Here is a 7,021-nt window from a genome sequence, read left to right on the forward strand (position 1 = left end):
TATATCACACAAATATCCTCTCTTTGTGTTTCGAGTTGTTGCTGCTGCAGATTAGAGCAAGATGTCTTCTCAAGAGTCAGTTGGGGAGAGCCGGGTGTCTCATCCGGCATCGAGATCAAGGACAAACAGGGATGCTGACCACTTTGGGCCAGCAACAGAAGAAGAGATGGAGGCTTATTTGAAGAGGATAGATGCCATGGAGGAGGATCAAGAAGTCACTTCTCGCTACCGGGCCGGATTCACGATGGGGGAACTACAGAGCTCGGCTATTCCAAACTAGGTTATCCCTTCCAATGTTAGATTTCTTTCTTATGAAAATATGAAGAAGAGTGTTACTTGTTCTCCCGCAGCTATGCAGCATCCGTGGGTGCACGGAGCTTTAACTGTCACGGGTAAGCTCCGTAAGGAAATAATGGATCTTAAGCGGCAAGTCAACAAGCTCGAGGAAGAGAATCGTATCCTGAGGGGTATCATAGCCAAGAATATCACATCACCACCTCCGAAGAAAGTGATATAATCACATGGGTATGGGCACTCCCCTTGGCAACTGCCAAGCTTGGGGGAGGTGCCCCGGTATCGTATCACCATCACATCTCTATCTTTACTGTTTTTCTTAGTTCGATCCTTTTAGTAATATCTAGATCTAATAGAATTAAATTTTAGTATGATTTAGTTTTGAGTTTTGCTTTATGATCCCTCTATGTAATCGAGTCCGTGAGCTATATATAATAAAGATTAGCGTTGAGTCAAGGGCTTGATTATCTTGCTATGATCTTGAGTGAATAAAAGAAAAAGAAAAAATAAAAATAAACAAAGAGATCATATTGATCTTATGGAGAGTAATGACTTCACATAGAAAGTGTATGATGATTAAAAGTTGTTGAGAGTTGACAAACATAGCTTTGGTCATCATTGCAATTAATAGGAAGTAATAAAAAAAGAGAGGTTTCACATATAAATATACTATCCTGGACATCTTTTATGAGTATGAGCACTCATTAAAATATGACATGCTAAAGAGTTGATGTTGGACAAGGAAGGCAACGTAATGGGTTATGTTTTCTTATATCTGAGATAAAGTATATTGTCATGGATCATCCAACATGTTGAGCTTGGCTTTCTCCCTCATGCTAGGCAAATTCTTTGCACCAAGTAGAGATACTACTTGTGCTTCCAAATACCCTTAAACCCAGTTTTGCCATGAGAGTCCATCATATCTACCTATGGATTGAGTAAGATCCTTCAAGTAAGTTGTCATCGGTGCAAGCAATAAAAATTGCTCTCTAAATATGTATGACTTATTAGTGTGAGAGAAAATAAGATCTATACGATCTTGTGATGTGGAAGAAATAAAAGCGACGGACTGCATAATAAAGGTCCACATCACAAGTGGCAATATAAAGTGACATTCTTTCGCATTAAGATTTTGTGCATCCAACCCTGAAAGCGCATGACAACCTCTGCTTCCCTCTGCGAAGGGCATATCTTTTACTTTTATCTTCTACCTTATGCAAGAGTCATGGTGATCTTCACCTTTCCTTTTTACATTTTATCCTTTGGCAAGCACAGTATATTGGAAAGATCCTGATATATATATATATATATATATATATATATATATATATATATATATATATATATATATATATATATATCTAATTGGATGTAAGTTAGCATGAACTATTATTGTTGACATTACCCTTGAGGTAAAAGGTTGGGAGGCGAAACTATAAGCCCCTATCTTCCTCGGTGTCCGATTGAAACTCCGTAACCACAAGTATTGCGTGAGTGTTAGCAATTGTGAAAGACTAAATGATAGTTGAGTATGTGGGCTTGCTGAAAAGCTCTGACATAGACTCTTTCTGATGTTATGATAAATTGCAATTGCTTCAATGACTGAGATTATAGTTTGTTGGTTCTCAATGAAGTTTCTGATTCATACTTGACATTGTGAATAGATTATTACTTGAGCATAAGAAATCATATGACAATATTCATATATGTTGCTGTTATAAGAATGATCATGATGCCCTCATGTCCGTATTTTATTTTATCGACACCTCTATCTCTAAACATGTGGACATATTTATCGTTGTCGGCTTCCGCTTGAGGACAAGCGAGGTCTAAGCTTGGGGGAGTTGATACGTCCATTTTGCATCATGCTTTTATATCGATATTTATTGCATTATGGGCTGTTATTACACATTATGTCACAATACTTATGCCTATTCTATCTTATTTTACAAGGTTTACATAAAGAGGGAGAATGCCGACAGCTGGGATTCTGGGCTGGAAAAGGAGCAAATATTAGAGACCTATTCTGCACAACTCCAAAAGTCCTGAAACTCCGCGGAAGTTATTTTTGGAAATAATAAAAAATACTGAGCGAAGAAAATACCAGAGGGGACCCACACCCTGGGCACGAGGGTGGGGGGCGCGCCCTACCCCTGCCTCGTGGGCCCCCTGGTGGCCCTTCAGTGCCCATCTTCTGCTATATGAAGTCTTTCGTCCGAGAAAAAATCATAAGCAAGCTTTCGGGACGAGACTCCGCCGCCACGAGGCGGAACCTGTTGGGGAACGTAGCAATAATTCAAATTTTTCTACGCATCACCAAGAACAATCTATGGAGTCTTCTAGCAACGAGAGGGAAAAGAGTGCATCTACATACCCTTGTAGATTGCAAGCGGAAGCGTTCAAGTGAACGGGGTTGATGGAGTCGTACTCGTCATGATCCAAATCACCGATGACCGAGCGCCGAACGGACGGCACCTCCGCGTTCAACACACGTACGGTTGGGAAGACGTCTCCTCCTTCTTGATCCAGCAAGGGGAGGGAGAGGTTGATGGAGATCCAGCAGCACGACGGCGTGGTGGTGGAAGCAGCGGGGATCTCGGCAGGGCTTCGCCAAGCTCAGCGAGAGGGAGAGGTGTCACGGGAGGGAGAGGGAGGCGCCAGGGGCTTGGGGTGCTGCTCCCATGCGCCTCCCCACTATATATAGGGGTGGAGGGGGCTGGTTTCTTGCCCTCCAAGTCCATTGGGGCGTTGGCAAAGGTGGGGGAAAGAAATCCCATCATTTCCCTTCCCCACCGATTGTTATCCTCCTTTTTTAGGGATCTTGATCTTATCCCTTCGGGATATGATCTTATTCCTTCTAAGGTGGGATCTTGGTGCGCCTTGACCAGGGGTGTGGGGCCTTGTCCCCACTACCCACGTTCATGTGGGTCCCCCCATGCAGGTGGGCCCCACTTCAGAACCTTCTAGAACCTTCCCGGTACAATACCGAAAAATCCTGAACATTTTCCGGTGGCCAAAATAGGACTTCCCATATATAAATCTTTACCTCCGGACCATTCCGGAACTCCTCGTGACGTCTGGGATCTCATCCGGGACTCCGAACAACTTTCGGTTAACCGCATACTAATATCTCTACAACTCTAGCGTCACCGAACCTTAAGTGTGTAGACCCTACGGGTTCGGGAGACATGTAGACATGACCGAGATAATTCTCCGGTCAATAACCAACAGCGGGATCTGGATACCCATGTTGGCTCCCACATTCTCCACGATGATCTCATCGGATGAACCACGATGTCGAGGATTTAATCAATCCCGTATACAATTCCCTTTGTCAATCGGTACGTTACTTGCCCGAGATTCGATCGTCGGTATCCCAATACCTTGTTCAATCTCATTACCGGCAAGTCACTTTACTCATACCGTAATGCATGATCCCGTGACCAAACACTTGGTCACATTGAGCTCATTATGATGATGCATTACCGAGTGGGCCCAGAGATACCTCTCCATCATACAGAGTGACAAGTCCTAGTCTCGATTCGTGCCAACCCAACAGACACTTTCGGAGATACCCGTAGTGCACCTTTATAGCCACCCAGTTACATTGTGACGTTTGGCACACCCAAAGCACTCCTATGGTATCCGGGAGTTGCACAATCTCATGGTCTAAGGAAATGATACTTGACATTTGGAAAAGCTCTAGCAAACGAACTACACGATCTTGTGCTATGCTTAGGATTGGGTCTTGTCCATCACATCATTCTCCTAATGATGTGATCCCGTTATCAATGACATCCAATGTCCATAGTCAGGAAACCATGACTATCTGTTGATCAATGAGCTAGTCAACTAGAGGCTCACTAGGGACATGTTGTGGTCTATGTATTCACACATGTATTACGGTTTCCAGTTAATACAATTATAGCATGAACAACAGACAATTATCATGAACAAGGAATTACAATAATAACCATTTTATTATTGCCTCTAGGGCATATTTCCAACAGTCTCCCACTTGCACTAGAGTCAATAATCTAGTTCACATCACCATGTGATTAACACTCAAAGTTCACATCGCCATGTGACTAATACCCAAGAGTTTACTAGAGTCAATAATCTAGTCCACATCACCATGTGATTAACACTCAGTGAGTTCTAGGGTTTGATCATGTTATGCTTACGAGAGAGGTTTTAGTCAACGGGTCTGCAACATTCAGATCCATGTGTGCTTTACAAATCTCTATGTCATCTTGTAGATGTAGCTACCACGCGCTACTTGGAGCTATTCCAAATAACTGCTCTACTATACAATCCGGTTTACTACTCAGAGTCATCCGGATTAGTGTCAAAGTTTGCATCGACGTAACCCTTTACGACGAGCTCTTTTACCACCTCCATAATCGAGAAAATTCCTTAGTCCACTAGATACTAACGATAAGTTCGACCGCTGTCATGTGATCCATTCCTGGATCACTCTTGTACCCCTTGACTAATTCATGGCAAGGCACACTTCAGGTGCGGTACACAGCATAGCATACTGTAGAGCCTACATCTAAAGCATAGGGGACGACCTTCGTCCTTGCTCTCTCTTCTGCCGTGGTCAGGTCTTAAGTCTCACTCAATACTCACACCTTGTAACACAGCCAAGAACTCCTTTTTTGCTGATCTATTTTGAACTCCTTCAAAATCCTGTCACGGTATGCATTCATTTGAAAGTACTATTAAGCGTTTTGATCTATCCTTATAGATCTTGATGCTCAATGTTCAAGTAGCTTAATCCAGGTTTTCCATTGAAAAACACTTTTCAAATAACCCTGGATGCTTTTCAGAAATTCTACATCATTTTCGATCAACAATATGTCAACAACATATACTCGTCAGAAATTCTATAGTGCTCCCACTCACTTCTTTGGAAATACAAGTTTCTCATAAACTTTGTAAAAACCCAAAATCTTTGATCATCTCATCAAAGCGTACATTCCAACTCCGAGATGCTTACTCCAATCCTTAGAAGGATTGCTGGAGCTTTGCATACTTGTTAGCATCTTTCAGGATTGACAAAACCTTCTGGTTGTATCACATACAACCTTTCCTCAAGAAAATCGTCGAGGAAACAATGTTTTGACATCCTATCTGCAAGATTTCATAAATAATGCAGTAACTGCTAAATATAATTCCAACAGACTCTTAGCATCGCTACGAGTGAGAAAGTCTCATCGCAGTCAACTCCTTGAACTTGCCGGAAAACATCTTAATGACAAGTCGAGCTTTCTTAATGGTGACACTTACCATCATTGTCTGTCTTCCTTTTAAAATCCATCTGCACCCAACAGCCTTACGACCATCAAGTAGTTCTTCCAAAGTCTACACTTTGTTTTTATACATGGATCCTCTCTCGGATTTTATGGCCTCGAGCCATTCGTCGGAATCCGGGCCCACCATCGCTTCTCCACAGCTCATAGGTTCATCGTTGTCCAACAACATGACTTCCAAGACAGGATTACGTACCACTCTGAAGTAGTACGCATCCTTGTCGTCCTATGAGGTTTGGTAGTGACTTGATCTGAAGTTTCATGATCACTATCATAAGCTTCCACTTCAATTGGTGTAGGTGCCACAGGAACAACTTCCTGTGCCCTGCTACACATTAGTTGAAGTGACGGTTCAATGACCTCATCAAGTCTCCACCATCCTCCCACTCAATTCTTTCGAGAGAAACTTTTCCTCGAGAAAGGACCCGTTTCTAGAAACAATCACTTTTGCTTCCAGATCTGAAATAGGAGGTATACCAAACTATTTTGGGTATTCTAAGAAGATGCATTTATCCGCTTTGGGTTCGAGCTTATTAGCCTGAAACTTTTCCACATAAGTGTCGCAGCCCCAAACTTTTAAGAAACGACAGCTTAGGTTTCTCTAAACCATAGTTCATACGGTGTCGTCTCAACGGAATTGTGTGGTGCCCTATTTAAAGTGAATGCGGTTGTCTCTAATGCCTAGCCCATAAATGATAGCGGTAATTCGATAAGAGACATCATGGTATGCACCATATCCAATAGGGTGCAGTTATGATGTTCGGACACACCATCACACTATGGTGTTCCAGGCGGTATTAGTCGTGAAACAATTTCCACAATTTCTTAATTGTGTGCCAAACTCGTAACTCAAATATTCATCTCTATGATCATATCACAGACATTTTATCCTCTTGTCACGACGATCTTCAACTTCACTCTGAAATTACTTGAACCTTTCAATAATTCAGACTTGTGTTTCATCAAGTAAATATACTCAACATCTACTCAAATCATCTGTGAAGCAAGAACATAACGATATCCACTGCATGCCTCAGCACTCATTGGACTGCACACATCAAAATGTATTACTTCCAACAAGTTGCTTTCTTGTTCCATCTTACTGAAAACGAGGCCTTTCGGTCATCTTGCCCATGTGTTATGATTTGCATGTCTCAAGGGATTCTAAATCAAGTGAGTCCAAACGATCCATCTGTATGGAGTTTCTTCATGCATATCTACCAATAGACATGGTTCGCATGTCTCAATCTTTTCAAAAACGAGTGAGTCCAAAGATCCATCAACATGGAGCTTCTTCATGCGTTTTATACCAATATGACTCAAATGGCAGTGCCACAAGTATGTGGTACTATCATTACTATTTTATATCTTTTGGCATGAACATGTGTATCACTACGATCGAGATTCAATGA

Source organism: Aegilops tauschii, chromosome 4 (assembly GCF_002575655.3).
Source record: "Aegilops tauschii subsp. strangulata cultivar AL8/78 chromosome 4, Aet v6.0, whole genome shotgun sequence".
Lineage (NCBI taxonomy): Eukaryota > Viridiplantae > Streptophyta > Magnoliopsida > Poales > Poaceae > Aegilops > Aegilops tauschii.